Here is a 27,621-nt window from a genome sequence, read left to right as displayed (position 1 = left end):
ATGTGATCTTTCAGACAAAATTCAGAATAGCTGTGTCGAGGAAACTCAAAGAAATTCAAGATAAGACAGAGAAGAAATTCATAATTCTATCAGATAAACTTAACAAAGAGATTGAAATGATTAAAATACATCAAGAAGAAATTCTGGAGCTGATAAACGCAGTTGGCAAACTGAAGAATGCATCAGAGTCCTTTAATAGCAGAATGGATCAAGCAGAGGAAAGAATTAGTGAGTTTGAAACAGGCTATTTGAAAATGCACAGTCAGAGAAGACAAAATAAAAAGTAATAAAAACAATGAATCATGCCTACAGGATCTAGAAAATAGCTTCAAAAAGGCAAATCTAAGAGTCATTTTCCTTTAAGAGGAGGTAGAGAAAGAGATGGGGGGTAGAAATATTATTCAAAGGAATAATAGCAGACACCTTCCCAAACCTAGAGAAAAATATCAGTATCTAAGTAAAAGAAGGTTCTAGAACATCAAGCAGATTTAACCCAAAGAAGACTACCTTAAGGTGTTTAATAGTCAGACTCCCTAAGATCAAGGTTAAAGAATAGATCCTAAAAGCAGTAGGAGAAAAGAAACAAATAACATATAGTAGAGCTCTAATACATCTGGCAGCAGACTTTTCAGTGGAAACCTTACAGTCCAGGAGAGAGTGGCATGACATATTGAAGATACTGAAGGGAATACACACACACACACACACACACACACACACACACCCCAAAACATCTACCTTTTCCCCAGTGGAAATACCCTTTTATACCAAGACCTGTCCTATAAGAAATGCTAAAGGAAGTATGTCAATCAGAAGTAAAAGGACATTAATGAGTAATAAATTATCACCTGAAAAGATAAAATGCACTGGTAATAAAATAATAAGTACACAGAAAAACACAGAATATTATATTCCATGCCAATAGAAATGAAAAAAGGAGCAGGATACTTATATCAGACAAAAATAGATTTCAAGACAAAAAGTATAAGAAGAGACAAATAAAGTCATTATATAATGATAAAGGAGTCAATTTAGCAAGAGGATATAACACTTTTAAATATACACCCAACACTGGAGTACCCAGACATATAAAGCAAATATTATTTGAGCTAAAGGGAGAAATAAGCCCCAATAGAATAATGGCTGGAAACATCAACACCTCACTTTCAGCATTGGAGGGTTCTTCCAGACAGCAAATCAGCAAAGAAATATCAGACTTAATATGCACTATAGACCAAATGTATCTAACAGATATTTACAGAACATTTTATCCACAAGCTTCAGAATACACATTCTTTTCTTCAGAGTATGGATACTTCTCACAGATAGAACGTATTTTAGATCACAAAACAAGTCTTAAAATAATCAAAAATTGAAAGAATATCAAGCATCTTCTCTACCACAGTAGAATAAAACTAGAAATTAAGAAGAAGAGGAATTTTGGAAACTATAAAAATACATGTCAGTTAAATAATATGCTCCTGAGTGACCAGTAAGTCAATAAAGAAATTAAGAAAAAAATGAACAAAACTTTTGAAACAAATGGTAACAGAAACACAACACACCAAAACCTGTGGGTACAGCAAAAGCTGTAATAAGAGGGAAGTTTCTAGGTATAAATGCCTACCTCGAAAATGAGCAAAATATTCAAATACACAATCTAATGATGCATCTTAAAGAACTAGAAAAGAGTAAACCAAACCCAAAGTTAGTAGAAGAAAATAAATAATAAAGATCAGAGCAGAAATAAATGAAATTGAAATGAAGACAACCATACAAAAGATCAATAAAACAAGTTGGATTTTTGAAAAGTTAAACAAAGTTAGGGTAACTAAGAAATACAGAGTATAAAATCAGAATACAAATAAATAAAATCAGACATGAAAAGGAGTCATTACAGCTAATGTTGCAGAAATTTAGAGGATCGTTAGTGGCTACTGTGAGCAAATATATTCTAACAAATTGGAAAATATGGAAGAAATGGAAAAATTCCTAGATACGTAACACCTACCAAGATTGAACCAGGAAGAAATCCAAAACCTGAACAGAGTAATAATAAGTAATGAGATCAAAGCCATGATAAAAAGTCTTTCAGTAAGGAAAAACCAGAGGCCTAATGACCTCACAGCTGAATTTTACCTAACATTTAAAGAACTAATGTCAATCCTACTAAAACTATTCTGAAAAATAGTGAAGGGGATTCTTCCAAACTCATTCTCTCATTCTATGAGACCAGTATTACCCTGATACCAAAAGCAAACAAAGACACATTGAAACAAGACAAAACAAAACAAAACAAAACAACTACAGGCTATATCTCTGATGAATATTGATGCAAAAATCCTCGATAACATATTAGTAAATTGAATCCAACAATATGGTAGAAACATCATTCATCATAACCAAGCAGGAGTTATTCCTGGGATGCAACATGGTTCATCATATATAGATCAATAAATGCGATACATCATATTAATAAAATAAAGGATAAAAATTATATGGTCATTTCAATTGATGCTGAAAAAGCATTTGATAAAATTTAACACCCATGATAAAATTCATGATAGAAATCATCAAAAAAACTAGGGATAGAAGGAACATGCCTAATCATAATAAAAGCCATATATGATGGACCTACAGCTAGCATCATACTAAATGGGCAAAAACTAAAAGTCTTTTCTCTAATATGTGTAACTTGACAAGGATGCCCACTGTCAACACTGTTATTCAACATTCTCCTGGAAGTGCAAGCTAGACCAATCAGACAAGAGAAGATATAGAGGGTAACTAAATTGGAAAGGAAGAAGTCCAAATTATCAATTTTTTGCAGATGATATGATCTTATATTTTGAAAAACCTAAATACTCTACAAAAAAACTATTAGAACTGATAAAAAAAATTCAATAAGGTTGCAGGATACAAAATTGACAGACAAAAATCAGTAGCATTTCTATATGCCAACAGTGAACAACGTAAAAATGAAAAAATTCCACTTACAATAACCACACATAGAATTAAATACCTAGAAATTAACCAAATAAGTGAAATATCATTATAATGAGAACTATGAAACACTAATGAATGAAGTTGAAAAAGACAACAAAAAATGAAAAATTATTCTAGGTTTATGGATTGGAAGAATCAATATTATAAAATGTCCATATGACCCAAAGTTATTTACCAATGCAATGCATTCCCTATCAAAATACCAATGACATTCTTAACAGAAATAGAAAACAAATTCTAAAATTTATATGGAACCACAAATGACCCAGAATAGCCAAAACTACCCTAAGCAAAAAGAACAAACCTGGAGAAATGACGTTACCTGTCTTTGAATTATATTACAGAGAAAACAAAACAAAACAGCATGTTACTGGCATAAAAACAGACACAAAGACCAATGGAACAGAATAGAGGACCCAGAAACAAATCTACGCACTGACAGAGAACCCATTTTTGACAAAGGTGTCAAGAACACACACTGGGGAAAAGACAGTCCTTTCAATAAATGGTGCTGGGAAAACTGGATATCAATTTGCAGAGAAATAAAACTAGACACCTATTTTTTTCCATATGCAAAAATAAAATCAAAATGGCTTAAAGATTTGATTCTATGCCTTCAGACTATGAAACTACTACAAGAAAACTTTGGAGAAAATCTCCAGAACATTGGTCTGGGCAAAAATTTATTTAGCATTAACCCAGAAGCACTGGCAATCAAAGCAAAAATAGACAAATTGGATTACATGAAGTTAAAAAGCTTCTACACAACAAAGCAGACAATCAACAATTGTGAAGAGAGAACCCACAGAATGGAAGAAAATATGTGCAAACCATTCATCTTACAAGGGATTTATAACCAGAATACAAAAGGAGCTCAAACCACTGTATAGGAAAAAATCTAATAATCTAATCAAAACATGGGCAAAATATTTGATTAGACATGTCTCAAAAGAAGACATACAAATGGCAAAAGGGCATATGAAAAGATGGTCACTATCAATGATCATCAGAGAAATACAAATAAAAGCTACAATTATATATCATTCGCCCTACTTAAAATGACTTATATTCAAAAGACAGGCAATAACAAATGCTGGTGAGGATACAGAGAAAAGAGAACCCTTGCATACTGTTGCTGGGTATATAAATTAGTAGTGCTATGGAGAACAGTTGGTGGATCCTCATAAAACTAAAAATTGAGCTACCACATTAACCAGCAATCCATGCTGGGTTTATACCTAAAAGAAAGGAATCAATATATTGAAGACATATCTGCATTCCTATCTTTGTTGCAGCACTGTTTACAGGACCTAAGATATAAAAGCAACCTAAATATCCATCAACAGATGAATGGATAAAGAAAATGTGGTACATATTCACAGTGGAGTACAATACAACCATAAAAAGAATGACATCCAGTAATTTGCAACAACAGGGATGGAACTGGAGATCATTATGTTAAGTGAAATAAGCAGGCACAGAAAGAAGAACATCACATGTTTTCACTCATTTGCGTGGGATCTAAAAATTAACACAATTGAACTCATGGACGCAGAGAGTAGAAAGATGGTTACAGAGGCTGGGAAGAATAGTAGTAGGATAGAGGGGAGGTGGAGATGCTTATTGGGTCCAAAAAATAAAAGAATGAGTAAGACCTACCATGTGATAGAACAACACATATAGTGTTGTTCTATAGTCAATAATAACCTGATTGTATATTTTAAAATAACTTAGAGTGTGATTGGATCCTTGGTAACAAAGAATCAACTGCTTGAAGGGATGGATAGCCCATTCTCCATGATGTACTTATTTTACATTGCATACCTATATCAAAACAGCTCATGTACCCTGTAATATACACCTACTATGCACCCACAAAAATTAAAAATTAAAATTAAAAAAGCAATAGGACTAGGGGAAAAGATACACTGTTATCTACAGGATGGCTCACCTTGTCTACCAGATTATTGATCCTCTGCATCAAAGTGGACTTTCTCCTAGTGTAAATTTAGATAGGATATAAATATCTTCATACTGTGTGCATTCTAAAAGGTATGTCTGTTTTCGTATTTCCAAGAAATCCTTGGATAATAGTCTTCTCTTTTTTTACCAATATAATCAGAAACTTAGATAGCAGCCCATTCATTAGCTGCCTCTAATCAATCACTGTAGATGCATTAATCAGGCCATCTCTCCTTCCACAGGAAGTGAACTATTAAAAGTATATTTCTTTACCACTGTTTTCAAGGGTTTTTATGGAGCACATATGTATGCACTAGCAGTCTACTTCCAGCCAGTACCAGTATATCTTGGAACTATAACAGTAAAGCAGCCTCAAATTTTTTCTTACTCCATTAACAGATCATGGGAAACTCCCCATGAGGTCATATCAGTAGCAGAGGGAGAGGCAGTGAAGCAGCAGGAGCCAGTACCATGGGACTCTGAGCCATCTGTTCATACAGTTTATTTGTGCCTTCCTGAACCTATGTGGCCAAGCCTAATATATACCATTTTCACTTCACAATGGAATGCTGCTATGCACATCCAATTTTATAGTTCAGTGAATCAGATCACACACAATAATTCATAATGTACAATACAAGTTGCATAGTTGTGGTGTCCTATGAACAGGTGTTCACTCTACAAACTCCCAATAACAAGGCAGGGCTGCATTTCAAATAGAGAATAGGTATTGGTAGAAGAAGACATGGCTTTATTTCAGAACCTTAGAAATCTATGCTGTTATCCTTTTATGATGGCTCTCCAGAAGTTCTATGCAACTTCTCTGTTTATCACAATACTTCTAATGCCATTGGATCTACTAGGCCATAAAGCCGAAGTGGCTGGGAAAATGAACATTAGCTCAGAATTGAAGCTTTTTTTTTTCTTTTTTTGCTTTCAGTGCTGAGCTTTGTAGGTAAACCTGCAAATGAATCAGGGCAGCATTTTCAAATGTGTTTATTATTCAAAATGTGAGGCACACCAAGCTTGTGTCTCTTTGTTTGTGTCAGGGCTTCAAGGTACAGCAATATATTTCCTGATATAGAGTAAATGGTACTACATACCCCCATTGAATCACTGAAATAATACTGTTCACAGCTGAACTCTAAGCTATATGATAAGAATGTGTTGAAAGATGCTTAAACACTTCATTACATACATGATAGCTTATTAAACACTTGAATTCAATATGGTACAGAATCCTACTCTACCTTGAGTTCTTACTATTTCCTGTTTATTAGGTGATAGCAACATACTGGTACCTATGTAATGAGTGAGCATGATGTTCTGTAAGATAATCAGGTGATCAGCATCTCTCTAAAATATGTTGTGACAGAATGGTACACTTGACATAGCATTAAGACAAGACACTTTTCCCTGTCATTCTGGCAAATTTCTTCTAATTATTCTCATAAGGATGAGAAGAAAAGCAGTTTTTTCTGGGTCAATAACTGGATAATGGACACCAACAGCCTTGTTAATCTGCTACTATAAAGACATCATATCTAGAACTGGAGCTGTGACTGTCATTACCATCAGACTGCATTTAAGATAACAGCCCTTATTCATAACATACCTGGCTTATTCATGGATCAAATATAGAGCAAAACAGGATATGGATCATTGCATTTGCATTTTTCATTCTCTAATTTTGGTACTTACATCTGTTATTTCCTCCAAGGAGTATATTATTGACATCTTACAAAGTAGAAAGGGGGACAAAGACTGTTTCAGAGACTTCTACTTGACCCTTCATATCATAAAATCCTCACACTGGTCAGGGAAACCCACGTGGTTTTCTGTCAGTTATTACCATCCTAAATGCTAAAACTGTAAACATAACCATAAAGGATTGGTCTGTGGCACACTGAACCACAGTAAGACTGACTTGAATCACAGTTCCATTGATCCGTTGACTTATGGGCTCAAACTTACCAGTGAAACACACATTGGTTTTTTAGATCTCTGGAGATTAATATGAATTTCAGAGTGAATACCTTATATGTCCTGGAAGTTCTGATTACTACCCTTTGCTCAGTGTACAGTCACTCTGGTACATGACTACAGGTCCCTTTGGGGAAAGGCTCGAGAGAAGAGTCATGGGATTTACCTGAGACCGAGATAGGTGGGAATGCATTTTTTTGTATCTGAATTTCATAGATATAGATAGATATGGATATGTAAATACATGTATGTTGATGTTGAAAAATTATGAGATAGGTAATAATGGGTATAAGTTTACCCCATATCTGTTTGTCACTCTGTTCCCATATTCATTGTTTTGGAGAGTGTAAATCTCATAATTACAGAGTGAAATCTATCAAGCTGCCTTCTCTGGTTCACTGGCTGTAGGATGTGTTTCAGTGATTTGGGTTTTGGAAATCATATGTCCCTGTTTATGATGTTGATTCTGTCTGAATTATACAGGGAAAGAGATACACAAGGGGCCATCCCCTTTTCTCATGCTGATTGTGGCAGTAAGAGCATATCCTGAAACTGGCAGCTGGTGTGGGAGTTCCTAATTCAGCAGTGTCTGATCTAGGGCAGAAATTATGTACTTCTGTCACTAGGAGCTGTGGCAGTTCTGTGGCACCCTGATGACTTAGTGGTTCCTGATTGTGGTAATTGCTGTAGCCCTTTGGAGGACTTGTGCTACAGTATGGCTAACAGTCACTTCAGGAAGCTCAATCTAAAGTTTGTTTGTTTCTCCAGTCCTCCTGAGGGTTCAGTGACTTATCTATATATCCCTAAATAATCTCCTTTCAGCTTAAATTAGAGGTGATTCTGCTGACTAGAAGTAAGAATGCTAAACCATAATTAGATGTTTTTCCATATCTCCATACTCATTTTTCTAGGAGCTCAATATGACACAACAGTGATTTTGCTTGCCACATGATCTCAAACCATGTTAGACTGTACTAATATTTGCACACTGTATTTGAATTGGTTATCATAATTTTGTGACACACTTTTAGGACAGCATGAATAAAATGAAGGATACCCACGCAAGGTAACTTCCACACTGAACTCAAGACATGGTGTTTGAAGAGAATTTGGGAAAGTAAAGAGATTTAGCCTAAGTAGAATTAGGATGGATTTGAGCATTGTTGTGAAATACCTGAAGAACTGTTATGTGGAATATATGCACCTCATATTTTGCACTCTGATGAACAAAGAATAATCTTTGGAATTCAGTAAGCTATGAATTCAGTAGGCTATCAGTCAGTAAAGGACAGGTACATTTTAAAATTCCTTTTCTTTCTAATCATAGTGTTTTATGTAGGACTTCAACATAGTGGGTCTTAAAATATGCTAATTGAATTAATAAGGGGGTAAATTTTGAATTTAACATAAAAAGGAATCTTTCAATAATTTTAATGGCTGATTGAGACAGCTCTTGCTAGAGAATTGTTCCTGTCACAGTGTAGTTTCAAGCAGAGGCATAATAATTATTTACTAGAGATACTGGAGAGTAGATGCCTATACTTGATAAGAGGTATATTAGATGAGGAATATGCACCTATAAACCAGACAGCCCACTCCTTGACGCCCCACTCTAGCACTACAGGGGACTGCTGAAATGAATTGTAGAAAAGCCTTGTAATGAAGGAACCCTACGTCTCATCTCTTTGATATCCTATTAACAATCTAGACTATGAGTATCTATGATTAGCTTTTCTCATCTGTTTCAATCTTTCTACTGATGTATATGTCCTATAATCTCATATAACTTCACATTGATTCTCTAAATTTGTCACAGAATTCTTCCCATTTATTTGACTAAAATGACTTTTTTAATGCATCCATTCAGTTTCCCAAATGAGAATTCTAGGAATCCTTAACTGCTTCACATCCATTACTCACACATTAATCCCTCCTAAATATATCCATATACCACTCATGTCTTTCTAAATATCTAAAATCACCACTACTACAATTAAGCATCATTTCTTCCCTAAATTATAGGGAAAACACTTTAAATTGTAAATCATTTTTGCCACTCCACTCCTTCAGAAATCATTCAGTGTATATTTAAACCTACAAATTTGACAATGTTTATATTTTAATTCCATTGTTTTACTGCTAAGGAAGTTTTAAAACAAATACTTTTAAAATATTTTATTGAGGTATAGTTGATATACAATAAACTGCCCATATTTAATGTGTACAATTTGGTAAGTCTGACATATGCATACTCCTGTGAAACCATCTTAAAATCAATATGTATTAAACATATATATCATACCTAATAACCTCTTTATGCCTCTTTACAATCCAAAACTCTGGTATATCCCTGCTCTCACCATTCCCCCTACACCATGGCATGAAAACAATAGATTTATTTTATGGCATTCCAGATTAGTTTTAATATTCTCAAATTTTATGTGAATGGGATTATACAGTTGTGCTACTTTCATAAAACATAAATATTTTGGGATTCATATATACTACTGTGTGTAACAATATTTTATTCTTCTTTATTTCTGGGTGATAGTCCATCATATGAATTTACTATAATTTTTTCATTTCTCTGTTCTTGGCCATTTGAGTTGCCACAAATTTGGCTATTATAAATAAAATTGCTATGATATACAAGCCTTCATATGGGCATATGCTTTCAATTATCTTGGGTAACTACTTCAGAATGAAAAAGTTAGATTTTATGGTGACAGTATATTTAACTTTAAGAGAAACTGCTTCATTTTTTAAAGTCGTAGTATTATTTTCATTTTCAACGGCAGTGTATGAGCGTTCCAGTTCCTCCACATCCTCAACATCAGTTGATGTGGTCATTAATTTAAAATAATTATTGAAATTGTGTGTACTTAATCCTTCTCTAAAGAGCTTTTTTTTTTCTTAACTTTTTGCCTTTTTTTAAATGGAGTCCCACTCTGTCACCTAGGGTGAATTGCAGTGGTGCAATCTTGGCCCACTGCAACCTTTGTCTTCCAGGTTCAAGCAATTCCCTGTCTCAGCCTCCTGAATAGCTGGGATTACAGGCACCCACTACCATGCCTTGCTAATTTTTGTATTTTTAGTAGAATGGGGTTTAACCATCTTGGCCAGGCTGGTCTTGAACTCCTGACCTGGTAATCCACCCTCCTGAGCCTCCCAAAGTGCTTGGATTACAGGTGTGAGCCACTGCAAATGGCCTTCTAAAGAGCTTTCTGTAAAGCTGTTTGCCTATCCAAAATTGCTGAATGTCTGTGTACATTTTAGAATTTATTTGTCAATTTCCAGGAATAAAACCTGCTGGAATTTTGATTAGAATTAGTATTTTTAATTTCAAATTCTGACTGTTCACTGTTAGTATATAGACACAATTTATTTTTTCCAACAACCTTTCTAAACTCACTTATTAGCCTTATTAGTTGTAGAAGACTTTTGCACATTTTGCTAGATATGTTACATACATTGTTATGTTGTTTTCCACGAAGTTATTTTTATTTCTTTTCCTTTAGATGACCTCTATATATTTTTCTTGCCTTACTACATTGGCTCGAACAACACGTGGTTCCATGTTGAATAGAAACTTCAAGAACAGAAAGTCTTTTCTTATTCCTGACATTATAATAAAACACACATCATTTCACTATAAAGTATAAATTTGGCTGTAGATTTGTAAAATGAAAAAGTTTACTGCTTGTATTAGTCTATTCTCATGCTGCTAATAAAAGTATACCCAACACTGGATAATTTATAAAGGAAAGAGGTTTAATTGACTCACAGTGCAGCATGACTGGGGATTCCAGAAAAATTAGAATCATGGTGAAGGGGAAGCAAACATATTCTTTTCACGTAATGGCAGCAAGGAGAAGTGCCAGGCAAAAGGGGTAAACACCCTTTATAAATCCATCAGATCACATGAGAACTCACTATCACAAGAACAGTATGGGGGAAACTGCCCCCGTGATTGAATCATCTCCACCTGGTCCTGCCTTGACATGTGAAGCTTATTACAATTCCAGGTGAAATATAAGTAGGGACATAGAGCCAAACCATATCATCACTTTAACTCATTTGTTGAAATATTTTTCCAGAAATGGATGTTGGATTCTATCAAATGCTTTTTCTATATCTATTCAGATGATAATATGCTTCATTTATAGTTTGGTCAATATGGCAAATTATATTTTTAGATAATGGCTTTTTAGAATATAATTCACATAAAACTCATTAACTAAAATAATGTAATTCAATGATATTTAATGATATTCATATTTGTAAAACTATTATCATAGTCAATTTTAGAATATTTTATTACTTTAAATAGAAATATGTATCCATTTGTGATCACTCCCCCATTATTTTAAGCTCCATTAGCACCAGCCAAGCAGTAATCTACTTTTATCTGTATAGATTTACCTATTCTGGATACTCATTATAAATATCAATGTACAATATACAGTCTTTTGTAACTGGCTTCTTTCATTCAGGCTAATGTGCTTTTCTTTTGACTTTTAAGTTCAGAGGTCAATTTGCAAGTTTGCTTTATAGGCAAACTGCATGTCACATGGATTTGGTGTACAGATTATTTTACCACCAGGTAACAAGCATAGCAACTGTGAATAGTTTTTTGATACTCACCCTCCTTCCTCATTCCACCAAGTAGGCCCCAGTGTGTTGTTAACCTCCTTTGTGTTTGTATATACTCAATGTTCAGCTCCCACTTAAAAGTGAGAACACGTGTCATTTGGTTTTCTCTTCTTGTTTTAGTTCACTTAGGATAATGGCTTCTGTATCCATCCATTTAGCTGCAAATGACACAAGCTTGTTCTTTTTATGACTGCATAGCATTTCATGGTGTATATGAATCACATTTTCTTTATCTAGTCTACCATTGATAGGCATTCAGGTTGATGCCATGTCTTTGTTACTATGAAAAGTGCTGTGATGAACAAAGGTGTGCAACTGTCTTTACAGTAGAAATATTTAAATTCCTTTTGGTATATACCCAATAAGGGAATTGCTGGGTCAAATGATAATTCTGCTGTGAGTTCTCTGTGAAATTGCCAAACAGCTTTCCACAATGGTTAAACTAATTTACACTCCTACCAACAGTGTAAAAGCATTCCTCTTTCTCCACAACCTCACAAGCATGTTATTTTTTGACATTTTAATAGCCATTCTGACTTATGTGAGAAGGTATCTCATTGTAATTTTGATTTACATTTGATCAGTAATGATCAGTGATGTTGAGCATTTTCATGTGCTTTTTGGTCACCTATATGTCTTCTTTTGAAAGTGTTTGTTCATGTCTTTTGCCCACTTTTTAATGAGGTTGTTTTTTACTAGTTGATTCTAAGTTCCTTATAGATTCTGGATATTGTCCTTTGTCAAATGCATAGTTTGCAAATATTTTCTCTTATTCTGCAAGTTGTCTGCTTACTTGGTTGATCATTTCTTTTGCTGTGCAGAAGCTCTTTAGTTTAATTAGGTCCCAATTGTCAACTTTTATTTTTGTTTTAATTGCTTCTGGTGTCTCCACCATGAATTATTTGCCAGGTCTTATATCCAGAGTGGTATTTCCTAAGTTATTTTCCAGAGGTTTTTTTTTTACAGTTTTCAGTTTTATATTTAAGTCTTTAATCCATTTTCAATTAATTTTTGTATATGGTATAAGGAAGGAGTCCAGTTTCAATCTTCTGTATATGGCTAGCCAGTTATCCCAGCATGATTTATTGCATAGGGACTCCTTTCCCTATTGCTTATTTTTGTCTGCTTTGTTGAAGATCACATGGTTGTAGGTGCATCCTTGACAAAACCACAGCCAACATCATACTAAATTGGCTAAAGCTGGAAGTATTTCTATTGAAAAGCAGAACAAGGCAAGTATGCCCTCTCTTACCACTCCTATTCAATCTACTACTGGAAGTCCTGCCCAGAGAAATCAGGGAAGAGAAAGTAATAAATATCATCCAGACAGGAAGACAGAAATTCAAACTATCCCTGTTTGCAGATGACATGATTTTATACCTAGAAAACCCCACTGTGTCTGCTGAAAAAAATCTTGATCTGATAAACAACTTCAGTGAAGTTGCAGGATAAAAAAAATTAATGTACAAAACTCAATAGCATTCTTATACATCAACAATATTTAAACTGAGAACCAAATCAAGATGCAATCCCATTCACAACAGTCATAAAAAGAATAATATAACAGGAATACAGCTAACCAAAAGGTGAAAGATCTCTACAACAAGAATTACCAAAAAAACTGCTCAAAAGAAATCAGAGAGACACAATCAAACAGAAAGATATTCCGTGCTCATAGATAGGAAGAATCAATATTGTTAAAATGGCCATACTGCCCAAAGCAATTTATAGATACATTGCTATTCCTATCAGACTACCAATAACGTTCATTACACAATTAGAAAATTTTTTTAATTCATATAGAACCAAAAACAATCCTGAATAGCCACAATAACCCTCTGCATAAAGAACAAAGCTGGAGGTATCATTTAAAGATGGCATATATTCTGATTATTATAATTACAAATCATCTGTATCAGTGCTTTTTTATACATTTATATGGATTCAAATTATAGTCGGAAGTAAGTTGCTTATGGTCTGAAGAATCCCTTTTACTATTTTCTATGAAGTGAGCAGGCTATCAACAAGTTCTTTCAGTTTTTGTTTATCTGTGAAATTATTTATTTCACCTTAAGTTCTGTAATATAGTCATGCTGAATATAAGATTCTTGTTTAATGGACTTAAGAGGGAGGAAAAAACATTTAAAAAATAGATTCTTGATTGACATTTTTTCTTTCAAAACTTTGAATGTATATCAATAAGTGTTAATATGTACTCATTTTTTTAACCTATCCATTAGAAACATTTATAAATGTGTGAGACAGGAAGAGCTATAAAGAAAACCCAAGAGACATGAAGGGAGCATGGAGAATGGAGGAAGGAAGAGGAAAGAGAGAGAAGCAAAGAGAGAGATAGCAAAAGAAAATATCGATTTGCTACTGAGTATTGACTGGTAAGCTAAGCACTGACAGAAATCTTACCTTTGGTCTCAGAGTACCTTAGGAAGCATAGTAGCTTTTGTTTAAAATTATACAATGTTTTCCCCTAGTTTAAACACGTGTATGTGCTTTAAAAAGCCTTGCATATGCTTTAAAAAGATCTACATTATATGGTCCTTTTTTTTTTTTTTTACTTCAGACTGTGCTCTGCTTCTCTTCTCCTCAGTAAAGAGTACCTTTGAGTTTCCCTAATGAAATACCATTTTTCACACAATGATTTACTTCTAACATTCTTATAATATTCTGTTGATGTTTTCTATTTATACCACAGCTCTCAGCTTAAACAATTTTCTTTGGAAAACTGTCCCTTACCACTCTCTACTCACAAGACTGATTTACATGTACCCAGTATATATCACCACAGTTGCTGCATCCTGTGAGTTGTTGAATTTTTCTTAATGATATTAAGAACTGTATTAGTCCATTGATACTGCTATAAAGAAATACCTGAGACTGGGTAATTTATAAAGAAAAGAGGTTTAATTGGCTCACAGTCCCATAGGCTGAACAGGAAATGTATTACTCTATTTTCATGCTGCTGATAAAAACATACCTGAGACTGGACAATTTACAAAAGAAAGAGGTTTTATTGGACTACAGTTCCCCATGATGGGGAAGCCTCACAATCATGGCTTGCATGGCAAGGAGGCAAGGAGGAGCAAGTTGGGTCTTACACTTATGGAAGCAGGCAGAGAAAGGGAGAGCCAAGTGAAAGGAGTTTCTTCTTATAAAACTATCAGATCATGTGAGACTTACTCATTACCATGAGAACAGTATAAGGGAAACCACTGCCGTGATTCAATTATCTCCCACGAGGTCCCACCCACAACAATGGGAATTATGGGAGATACAATTCAAGATGAGATTTGAGTGGGGACACAGAGCCAAACTATATCATGAATCATGGCAGCATCTGCTTCTTGGAAGGCTCTAGGGAGGTTTTATTGATGATGGAAGGCAAAGTGCAAGCAGGTGTGTTAACATGGCAAGAGTAGGACCAAGGTGGGGATTAGTGCCACACATTTTAAAACAACCAGATCTTGTGAGAGCTCTATCACACAAACAGCATTAGCAGGATGGTGTTAAACCATTAGAAACTGCTGCCATGATCCAATAACCACCCATCAGTCTCCACCTCCAACATTGGGGATTACAATTGAACATGAGATTTGGGCAGGTACACAGATCCAAACCATAGTATTTCGCCTCTGGCAACTCCTAAATCTCATGTTCTTCTCATATTTTGAAATACAATCATACCTTCTCAATAATCCCTAAAGTCATACTCATTCTGACATTAACTTGAAAGTCCAAAGTTCAAATTCTCATCTGAGACAAGGAAAGTCCCTTTTATCAATGAGCCTATAAAATCAAAAATAAGTAAGTTATTCCCAAGGTACAGTGGGAGTACAGGTATTGAGTAAATACTCCATCCCAAATGGGAGAGTACAACAAAAGAAAGGGGCTACCACCCCCATGCAAGTCCCAAAATCCAGCAGGATATTTATCAAACCCTAAAGATACCAAATAATCACCTTTGACTCCATGTCCCATATCAAGGACTGGAATGTGAGGACTGGAATGCCAAGGCCTAGGGCAGCTCTGCCCTGTGACTTTCCTGGGTTCAGCCCCTGCAGTTACTCTCAAAGGGTGGCTTTGGTACTTATATTTTTCGAGAGGCAGGGTGCAAGCTGCTGGTGGATCTACCATTCTAGTGTCTGGAAGATGGTGGCCCTCTTCTAACAACTCCACTAGGTGGTGCCCCAGTGGGGAATCTGTGTGGAGGCTCCAGCTTCACATTTCCCCTCTGCACTGTCCCAGTAGAGGTTTTCTAGGAGGGCTCTGTCCCTGCAGCAGGCTTTTGCCTGAACATCTAGGCTTTTTTATACATCATCTGAATTCTAGGTGGAGGTTCTTAAGCCTTAACTCCTTCATTCTGTGTGTCCATGGGCTTAACACCACATGGAATTTGCCAAACCTTATGGCTTACACTATTTGAAGCAGTGGCCTGAGCTCTATCTGAGCTCCACTGAGCTATGGCTGGAGCTGGAGCAACTTGGATGTGGGCAACAATATCCCAAGGCTGGGCAGAACAGCTGACTCCTGATCCCAGCCCATGAAACCATTCTTCTCTGCTATGCCTCTGGGTCTGAGATGGGAAGGACTATCAGCTACATCTCTAAAATGCCTTTGAGGCTTCTTTTTGTTTTGGCTATTAACATTTGGCTCCTTCTAATTATTCAAATTTCTGCAGCCTGCTTGAATTCTTCTGCAAAAAATGTTTTTTTTCCTTCCATACCTCATGGCCAGGCTATAATTTTTTTTCAAAGATTTACACTTTGCTTCCTTTTTAAATATGTTTGAGTTTTAGGTCATTTCTTTGCTTATGTATATGATTAGGCTGTTAGAAGCAGTCAGGTCACATATTGAATTCTTTGCTGCTTAGATATTTCTTCTGCCAGATACACTAATCTGTCACTTTTAAGATCAAATTTCCACAAATCCCTAGAGCAGGGCTATCATACAGTCAGGCTGTTTGCTAAAGCATATCAAAAGTTACCCATATTCCAGTTTCCACTGAGTTCCTCATCTCCATGTTTGATCTCCTCAGATAGAATTTCATTGTCCATATGACTATCATCATTTTGGTCACAACCATTCAAAGTCTCTAGAAAGTTCCAAGTTTTCCTTTATCTTTCTGTCTTCCTCTGACCCCTCCACACTCTTCCAACCTCTGCCTATTAGCCAATTCCAAAGCTGCTTCCACATTTTCAGGTCTTATAGAAATGTCTCACGCTTTGGTACCAATTTTCTTTATTAGTCCATTCTCATACTGCTATAAAGAAATCGCTGTGACTGAAACATATGAAAAAATGCTCATCATCATTGGTCATTAGAGAAATGCAAATCAAAACCACATTGAGATACCATCTCATGACAGTAAGAATGGTGATCATTAAAAAAATCTGGCGACAACAGATGCTGGAGAGGAAGTGGAGAAATAGGAACACTTTTACACTGTTGGTGGGAGTGTAAATTAGTTCAACCATTGTGGAAGACAGTGCAGTGTTCCTCAAGGACCTAGAAACAGAAATTCCATTTGACCCAGCAATCCCATTACTGGGTATATATCCAAAGGATTATAAATCGTTCTACTGTAAGGCACATGCACACGAATGTTCATTGTGGCACTGTTTACAATAGCAAAGACCTGGAACCATCCCAAATGTCCAGCGATGATAGACTGGACAGGGAAAATGTGGCATGTATACACCATGGAATACTATGCAGCCATAAAAAATGGAAAATTCATGTCCTTTGTAGGGACATGGATGAATCTAGAAACCGTCATTCTCAGAAAACTGACACAAGAACAGAAAATCAAGCACCACATGTTCCCACTCATAGGCAGGTGTAAACAATGAGAACACATGGAAACAGGGAGGGGAGTATCACACATTGGGGTCTGTCTAGGGGAAATAGGGGAGGGACAGCTGGGGGTGGGGAGTTGGGGAGAGACAGCATGGGGAGAAATGCCAGATATAGGTGATGGGGAGGAAGGCAGCAAATCACACTGCCATATGTGTAGCTATGCAACGATCTTGCATGTTCTTCACCTGTACCCCAAAACCTAAAATGCAATTTTAAAAAATCTAAAAAAAAAAAAAAGAAATCACTGTGACTTGATAATTTATAAAGAAAAAAGGTAATTGGCTCATGGTTCCACTGGCTTTACAGGAAGTTTGGCAGTATCTGCTTCTGGGGAGACCTCAGGGAACTTTTACTCATGGCAGAAGGTGAAGCACAAGTAGACATCTTACATGGCAGGAGCAGGACTCAGAGGTAGGGAGGTGTTACACACTATTAAACAACCATATCTCATGATAACTCTATCACAAGGGCAACACTAGGGGATGCTGTTAAGCCATAAGAAACTGCCCCATGATCCACTCACCTCCCACTAGTCCCCACCTCCAACAGTGGGGATTACAATTAAACATGAGATTGGGGCATGGACACAGATTCAGACTATATCAGGCACCATATAATATTGTGTGCTACCTGGTTATTAGTCAGTTTCATTTTCTATATTGTGGAATCTAAAAGGGCAGAGCTTTCCTTATCTTTATCATTGAACAGTAACCGGCCCAGAATAGTCCTTAAAAATATTTTTTTGTTTATTTATTTAAATTTCCTTCTTCTTATATTCTATGATATTCTGATTCTAAGACTCAATGAATATCTCAATATTTGCATTGTTATGATCATATTGCATCATCACTCAATTCATATCCTAATTAAATTAGGTAAAATAAAGTGAAGGTTTACCCATAGAAAATCTATTTTTCAAAAGAGACACCTAACTTATTAAAGGAAAGAAATAGCTCTTATTATTTTAATTAGTTTGTCTTCTCCAGACAGCAAGGTGATCTATTAGAATACAAAGTAAGGATTTTAATGAAACAGACATTTCCCAAAATATCTCCTCTTTGGCACATATTTATAGGGTTAATCAGTGTTCCATAAAACTACATGTTCCTAAGGCTTCACCATTGCTTTCCCCCAAGAGGTTTGTAACACTAATGAGTATTTATGACATCAATATATGATTCACAAAGAAGCTGGTAATTTAAGTTTTAAATCTAGAGAGAAGCCAATGTAATTAGAATAAAAGAAAATTAACTTCCCAATGTCTCTGTAGTTGTTAAGTGTGGTGGTGTTTGTTTCTAAATAAGCCTTATTTGTATACATCCATAATTCTCAGTTGCCATTATTCAGAAAGTAAAGCAAGTGTAAAGGCCATCTTATGAATGGAGGGATAAAGAATCAGAAAGTACTATGTGTCTTCAGGTGTATATAATATATTCATCTGGACTTAATCACAATATTACAAACATATATTTAACCCAAGTTCCCAAACCTCATACTATCTCCAATATTTTCTATTAAAAATGTCCCTTAAGAGATAATCTGTAATTTATATTTTTAAGACTAAAAGGTACTGATGGCATGGTTTGTTTTAAATTTGTGGGCATGGGGTATTTTCTACCATTTAAAAATTATAAACATAGTCTTAATAAAAGCAAAATTTTAATAAAGAAAGGTCCAGGCATCAGCCAACACATAAGTATTATTTTGAGGGAGAGGATATATAGAGAGGGTAAGCAGGTATTGAACATTCTCGGTATACCTGAAGCCACTTCTTATAGTAGTTATGTGTCTCTACACACATTAAACTGGCTTTTTGGAAATTAGCACCATGCATGGTGACTTCTCAATATTGAACTTCAGGTTTATATGTTTTAGTCAAAATGGCTGAGTTCCGACATCTGGAAAATAACATCAGTATTGCTGGATCCTGGATACTTACAAACTATTTTTATTATGATATTTCTGGCAACACACACTGCATGCATATTCATGGGTCTGGAAATGCTTCCTATTTCTATAGATTCATTCCTCATTTGCAGGTGTGATTATGGATTCATGAATACAGCTAATCACTTCTAATATGTACAGTAATCCTGACACTGAATTGAAATTTTCCTTGATTTTTTGATGCAGCTATGGCCCCGAAGGAAGCTTGCTGAATTATATAGTCCAGAATAGCCTTCAGGACTATACATAAAAGCTGGTTTATTTTGCAATTACTTCTGATTACACTTGATAAGAACTTTGGGAAACTCTTACTTATACTCCCATTGCCCCACTCTAGTCCAGCCCCCACGTGTCATGTGTGAGTGCCACACCAATGTTCTAACATCTCCCATATGTTAGGAAAAGAAGGTATGACCATGAGCGCACCATTTAAAATTGATATCCTGTTCATCTGAGAAAGAATAGAATGTTTTATCTTCCCAGGTTAAATAAAATTATTAACTGTTTCCATAAACTGGAATCAAAGCCACTGCAGCATATGGGCAAAATCATGATCTCAACTGATGTTCCAGCAATTTGTTTCTCAATTTTATCCAGAACAAAATTAGAAATTTACCTTGCTTCTCATGTGTGACCCATGTTGGTATAAAACTTGTTTTGATGAGAGTATATATCTCAACAAAACGGTGATACACCAAGAATGTTTTCCCCTTTATCCATATTGTACAATAGAACCTTGAAATATTTGAAACTTTCAGAAAGAAAAGTACTCCAACAGCATAGAAATTGGTCTTCTAATGTAAAAATAAAATGAGAGAATTTTCTATGATTTTGTGACTTTCTGACACTACAGTGGACACAGGATTTTAGAGACCTTGCTTCTACTGTTAGATGCTGGGCAGAACCTGAACCAAACGACACTGCTGTCAAAGGAGTCTCAGCCACCTCAGACTCCCAGCTCATTAAAAGTGACTTGAGGGAAGAGAAGTCAACCTGTATAATTAAATGTCTCTACTCATGGCTTGTCCCAGGTGCAGTCTCCAGTCATCTCTCCTGCTTTCCTAGGTAACTCAACTTAGTTTCTCATGCTGGCTCCTTCCTTTTTTGACAAGTCTCCTGACCAAAACATATATGCCCATGCTTTCTCCCTACAACTAACTGTCTCTTAGATTTCTGCATTCACTCAGTTCTTCTTTCTACTTCTGTATAATTTTAGTCTTACTAGATCCCATATCATTCCAGACATGACACTTCCAATATAACATCTTGGATAGAGATGACAGGAAGGCAATATGCATTAATATATTGCGTTTTTTCCCTCTATATTCTCATGAGTTGTGACACAGTTGTTGATTTTGTCATTTCGAGTACTGATTCTCTTATTTTTTCTTAAGTTTATATACATAGAATAGTCCAAATATTTGTGTTGCTTTTGTTTTTGTTGGTTTGTTTTTGTTATTTTATTTAGAGGCAAGTAAACTAGAATCACAAAGGTTACTAACTGCCTCACAGCCACACAGCTAGTAAACGATGGAGCCAAGATTTGACACCAGAGACTGGATATTAAATCATTTTACGCTCAATAAATTTTTCTTTAACTAAGTTCAACTGAGCTAGTCTAACAGTGTCAGTCATTAAGAAACAGATTGGACCCTACTCACAAAGTATGGTCAGTAAGCAGGGAGTCAGCATAGACAATTCTTTCAGCAAATAGTCAGATCCCAGTTACCAGGTAGTAATTACAAATCAGAATCACTATTCTTAGGATTGGGTGCTGGAATATTGAAGATGAGCCCTATTCAATAGGAATAATGCATCAAAAATATTAATAAAATTACTTAAGTATAAAGGAATAGATGGATTTTAAGTTTCCTAAATTGCAATGAAGTAAAGGCTACACTAGTAACAAGGACAACTTTGTGATGCGTCTTGCAGGTTTGGAACAGATATCTTTGAGGACTTTGTTTCAGATTAGGATTTGCCATAGAAATTTAATTATAAGCTTGACTAAATGCTTGAAAGCCCATGGTTTTAAACTACTTTCCCCAAACAAATAAATAAATGCCAGGTTCTAGAGAAGATTAACAAAAACAATAAACAACAAATAAGTGCATAGCAATATAAAGAAATGAGAAAATGAGCCAGGAATAAACAAAATTTCAAATTTACATTGTAAAACCGATTTATAAAATAGGAAATCTCTCTCTCTCTCTCTCTGTCTCCATATATATATCTGCATAAAACTAATGAGACTGTTTTTGTGGGGGCAGAAGGGTTGAAAATTTTATTAACAATATTTCATAGACTATATGGAGGTTTACTATAAGTCATACCAGACCTTCTAGAATGTGGGCTCCTTTGAGGCAACAACAGTGCAACAATGGCAATAGCAGTCTCTAATTCACCTTTATATCCTTCAGAACTTTGTTCATGAGTAGTTTGGAATGATTGTAAGCTTGACTAAATACTGGAAAGTCGGTTGTTTTAAACTACTTGGCACATTTACATTTTACATCATAGGCTGTCTTGTGTTTCCTTTTTTGTTAGTTTTTGGAATCTAAGAATCTTATAATGTTTATTATAATGACCAATTTACAGAATATAGATGAAGAAATTTAGCTCCATGTCACACCTTTATTAAAGGTAGATTTCTGTTTCAGCCAAGAATGTGGACTTGAAGACAGTTGGCTTAGATGCTAATCACTCCTCCACATTAGTGGCTATTAATACAGTTTTGGGAAAGTTGCTTAAGCTTTGTTTCTTCAAGTTTCCACAATTGTAAACTAGCAGGTATTAAAAGTATCTATTTCATGGGGTTGCTTTGAGGATTAAATGGGTAGACATTATGAGGTGCTAAGTGCCTAGCATACAGGTGGAGCTCAGTATGTATTATCTACTTATTTTGTGAGCTGATACTTACAAAATAAGTATCAGCTTGCTTATTTCTTCCCATCTTTGTATGTAAAGATGACATGTATAAAATTTATATAAATGGAGGATAAAATAGAAAGAATTGTATATTGCCCAGAGAGAAAGTAACTTGTACCTCTCATAATCATTCATAACTCTCATACTTTATTAGGACTGTACATGATAGAAACACATTGAAATGCAAAAAATGTAGCCACTGAAGAAGCAGATGAGTACGTAGTCACTTTTCTCATCTATTTAAAGGATGTAACAGTCAGTGGGTTAAATATCTTTCTTTTGGTTTGTTACTATAAACCTTTAGAAGAACCTCCACTAAAATGGCATTGTGGACAATATACAAATTTCACAAGATTTTATGGCTTTCAATGTAGGGGAAAATGACCATTTAATAAATAACCATATCTTCCAAAACAAAAGAAAAATAAGTTCACCATCTAGGTGCTAAAACTCAGAGTAATTTCTTAAAAAAATTGTATAAAATCTATATATGCTTTCCATCTCTCATCCACATTTTCCAAAGACTAATTGTGCAAATGAAGTAAAATATTATTAATGTCCAAAATGTGTATGGATAATTTATTTTATTCTTCTAATATTAAAAAGTTTTAACTGACTTTGTCGCTTTTTACCCCAAACAAATAAATAAATTCCAGATTCTAGAGAAGATCAACAAAAACCACTAACAATAAGTGCATAGCAATATAGAGAAATGAGAATATGAGCCAGGAAAAACCAGTTTTAAATTTACATTGTAAACCCAATTTATAAAATAGGAAATCTACATATATGCATAAAACTGAAAATCTTCTATTCAATTCTTTAAAAAATATCTGGAACCCTTCCTACATGCCTGACTCTTTTGGTTAGGCAGATAATGGCTCCCAAAACCTGTGAAACCTGTGAGTAATTCACCTTATGTGGCAACAGGGAGTTTGTAGATGTAGTTAATTTAAGGCTCTTGAGATTACTCTGCATAATCTAGGTGAACTCAAAATAATTGCAGGAGTCCTTACAGGAAACAGGAGAGTAGGAGTCAGAGAAGGAGGTGTGACAGTGGAGGCAGAGGTCAGAAAGATGTAGCTACTGATATGAGGCCCGGAGCAAAGAAATGCAAGCATCCTCTAGAAGCTGAGAAAAATTTGCTTCCAAGGTCATTCAGACAGTTGAAAGAATTCATTTCCTTGCAGTTGTAGACTGAAGTCCTCATTTTCTGGTTGGCTGTCAACCAAAGGTCACTCTCAGCTCCTTGTGGTTGTTCCTTGTACATGACCCATAAGTTAACTGAATATTTATTTATTTATTTCAAATTGCAGGGTACAAACAAAACATGTTTACAGTAGCCAACAGAAAGGCAAACTAATTCTGGAAAGAATCAGTAAAATTTGAAGACAGATACAAATGCAATGTAGATATAAAAACTGAATAAATTCCTGCTATATTGGCAAGTTCTATAGAATTGATATTAGCATTATAAAATTAGTTCCAAATTTTGATAAAAGGCTGAATCTATGATGTTAAAGATTATTGATAATAATGTTAATATTTTAACAAAAATTCTAATTGAATATTTCTCCTTTATTCCAAGTATGTAATAAATTGCCTACTTGTTTTACTTTAGCTACATACTGTAATTAAACATGCTAGAAATATTCTTCACCATAATATTAATACTACTTTTCTGAATCCTCAATCCGAATGACAACTTAAAACTTTGCCTTTATTTCAAATAAGATCCTAAGCAAATTTCCAAAACTTATATTTACTTATCAGTATTTCAGGAAGAGACCCTTCAAGTCAGCTAGGATGGTTTAGTGAAATCTCTTTGAAAAAATGAATCTTTAACTTGTAGTGAAACTGAAACACACATATACATATTTGGCAACAAACTGATTCATAGTCAGATGAGATCAATGAGGATGCTTGACAAAATAAACTGGATCATCAATTTGAGTCACTGCATAATTTTTTAACTGATAGATTTGCTCGGTTTATGGCTTGTTGACTTGCAGATAGCATAGTCCATTGATAAAAATGATGGTTTGGGCAATGAAGGCACACTTGCTGAATGAGAAAACAAGGGAAAAATAAGTCTCCCTGTGTACAAGAGGAAAATACACAGAAATTAGAGGTGTATACGTATGACTGCTAAGATACTGGCTATAAGTTGAGGCTTCAGGTGTTATCTAAAAAGCCCTTTGGATTGATACCTAACATATTTTCTATGACTGTTAGTTACCATTAGATCACACAGAAAAACTGTCTAAATACTTGCCACCCTGTCCTTTTCAGAGAACTCAACTAGGAACTTTGAATGCTTTGATGAGTTCTTCCACTTTTTATGTCTCTATCCTGGAATTGTAAATTGAGATATATTTTCAGTTTTCGGGTCACTGTATAAATGTCAGAAACTGAGAGAAAGTTGAAAATAACCTACTCATTTCCTCTATCTTTAGATGAAGATAAAAATAATTTGTTTCACACTCCTTGAAGATGCATGTGATAGTATCTAACTATGATACAGATGTGGGTCAAACAGGGATACTTCCATGTCCACAGATTCTGGAAGTAAGCTTAGTCTTTATTCACTTTCTGACAGGAAATCTCATTAAACTCATTATTTAGACTTCAATTTGAATTTTTGGCCATTTATCCATAGCAATAGTTGCTGTCTGTAGTAAATTACTTGGTGTTACTGAAACCCTCATCCATTAACATACTACTATAGAAATAAAATATCGTATAAAGTTGAATTAGCCTAGTGGACATTAAAATCAACCTGAAATCATACACCTGAGACACAACAAATATCAAATGAGCTTTATAATCTTAAACGTTCTTTTCATCCAGTTTTTCAGGTTTCACTGATAAACTGTGTTTATACTGCCCATTAGGTTTGTCTGTGAGTACTTTAAAAAGTTATTAAATTAGTAAATATTGTTATTTAGTAGTGTAGGCAGCATCACTGTGGATCAGGAATTTGAGCTATTAAAATATAAAATATCTGGAGTTTTTGTATAAATTGACACGTGCCTTGCAGATCCCCATGCTCCAGATCTCCATACAGTTTATGTAACTAATCAATAGGATGAACTGCTTTTCTTATGAATCTTCATGTACAATTATAGATTTTTAATTTCAAAATGTTATAAATATTTAACATATGTGAAGAAACTCCTTGCAACTAAACCACTGTGGTCTTTATATTTTATATTTTAATATCCTGAAGTGTTATGACCAGCATAGTAGATATAAAGTTAATAATTTATTTTCATAATACTCATCATGTTTTTATTTACTCTAATATACTCATGAAAAAAAAAACAGTAGGAAAATGTATCCTTTTCCTGTAGATATATAAAGGATATAATTTTACACATAAGCACAAGAGACCAAAATAAGGATTCAAGTTCAAGATTCTCTGAATTCATTACATTGTTGAGGTAAACACGTTGATGTAGCTCATTAAAAAGAAAGTAGAGTGGATCATTAAAATCCTTCCAAAATTTACCCATTTATAGACAAATCCATCTGTACTGACAGTCATTCAGCTACGTGTTTTTACATAAACATGTGTAAATGTAGCAAGATTTAAATTGTTTCGCTACAATGAAAACACAATTTTGTTCTAGTTTCCTGATTGTATATTATACTCTTTCTGAAAATTTGTGTTTGGTCCTTTGGGTGGTAATTGGCATTCATCTCTCATATGCTGTTTTATCATGTACTCTTCTCCTTGTACATTGAATTTGGCTAGGAAAAATATAATATTCTTAAAATTCAATATTTATATTTTGGGGATGATAAACTTGAAGGCATATTAATTTGTATTTAATATGTACCTCATGTGGCTTGACCTAATTAGTTTATAGTTATTTTTTGCCACCTCGAAAGTTTGCACAAGATGCTTCCCAAAATTTGACAAAAGTGAAGATAGCATGGCTATTACGGGTATTTAAAGAAGAATATAATGACATAAAGGAGGCACTCTCTAAAGATCAAGAAAAGAAATAGAATAGATTAGAATCTTTAATGGGTATTATGATTTGCCCAGAAGACTGTTTTCTCCTCGCCCAGGAGGCAAACCTCAGCAATGTGAATCCTCCAGACTTTGCAAGTAAATTAAGATCAGTGAGCTAAAAAACAAAACATGTGTGTGTGTGTTTTGAAGATGGAAAGCTATAAAATCCAATAGTAACCTATTATTAATAAACAGTCTAATTATAAAAAATACAAATTATAAATAATGTATTTTGAAATGAATAAAATTTTTAAAAGGCTGTACTGCTCTCATGTATGTAAAAAATGAGAAGACAGTAGACAATATTAACTGGTTATATAATGAAGACTCAGTGGTAGCAAAAATACAAATTATGATGGAGAACTGCTAAATTGACAGTCATAGATTACCAGCAATCTAGAAGACAATTATAAAGTAACTGTGAGTGGAACTTCAACTGTATATATAGATAAGTTTGGGGGTAATCAAAATTAAAATAGTGTCCCTCTCTTCCATAAACTAATAACTTCATATTATATTTTGCAGTTTGAATTACATTATACAGGAGTTCCAGTAATAAACTATAAGCTTCTAAAAGCAAATTCTGAGTATAGCATCTTTTTATATTGTTTTGAGCACCAAGACTATTGTCTTTGAGAGAAAGACACATAAGATAAAATTATTGGTTGAATGGATAAATAAATGAAGTCATGTAGAAATATTTTCAGCTACTCTATTCCCTAAATCAAGAAATTTACATAAAACACTACTCTCTAGTTCACAACTATCTTGTAAATAGATTTTCAAATTATAAATGATGGACCTGGAATGGTTAAAAAGCATGAATTCCAATCAGTTAGATAACATAATGACTAAGAGTATGTACTGTTGAGACAGGCGAGCCTAAATTTGAATTCACTACCTGCATGTGGTAGAAATTAATTAAGACACATATCCTCTCTGATTTTCAGTTTTTCTGTTGGTAATAGAAATAGATATGATAAAGACAATTTCAAGGCCACTGTAAGAATGAAATGTGAATTATTAAGTCAAATATTTAGCACAGTGCCTAGCACAGAGACATCATAAATAGTATTAATTATTGTTTTCATTTGATTTCATGCCTATTTTCAAATTACATTTCAAAATTATTCCAGAAGAATAATTTTTGACCTCTAAAGCATGTAAAGATATTTTGGAAAACAATATTATGAGATAACAATAAACTAGCAAAGTTAGTTAATCTAAATATACATTGACAGCCTACGATA

The 27,621-nt window shown here is 34.5% G+C and overlaps 1 long non-coding RNA gene across 1 annotated transcript in view; it reads right to left on the bottom strand.

The window, feature by feature from the left end:
• Positions 1–27,621, bottom strand: part of LOC103794507 (uncharacterized) — a 215,264-nt gene that overhangs the window by 61,808 nt on the left and 125,835 nt on the right. The gene's annotated exons all lie outside the window — the stretch shown is intronic.

The sequence above is a fragment of the Callithrix jacchus genome, chromosome 7 (assembly GCF_049354715.1).
Source record: "Callithrix jacchus isolate 240 chromosome 7, calJac240_pri, whole genome shotgun sequence".
Taxonomy (NCBI): Eukaryota; Metazoa; Chordata; class Mammalia; order Primates; family Cebidae; genus Callithrix; species Callithrix jacchus.
The sequence above is the reverse complement of the archived record's forward strand: the minus strand, read 5'-3'. Positions and strand labels throughout refer to the sequence as shown.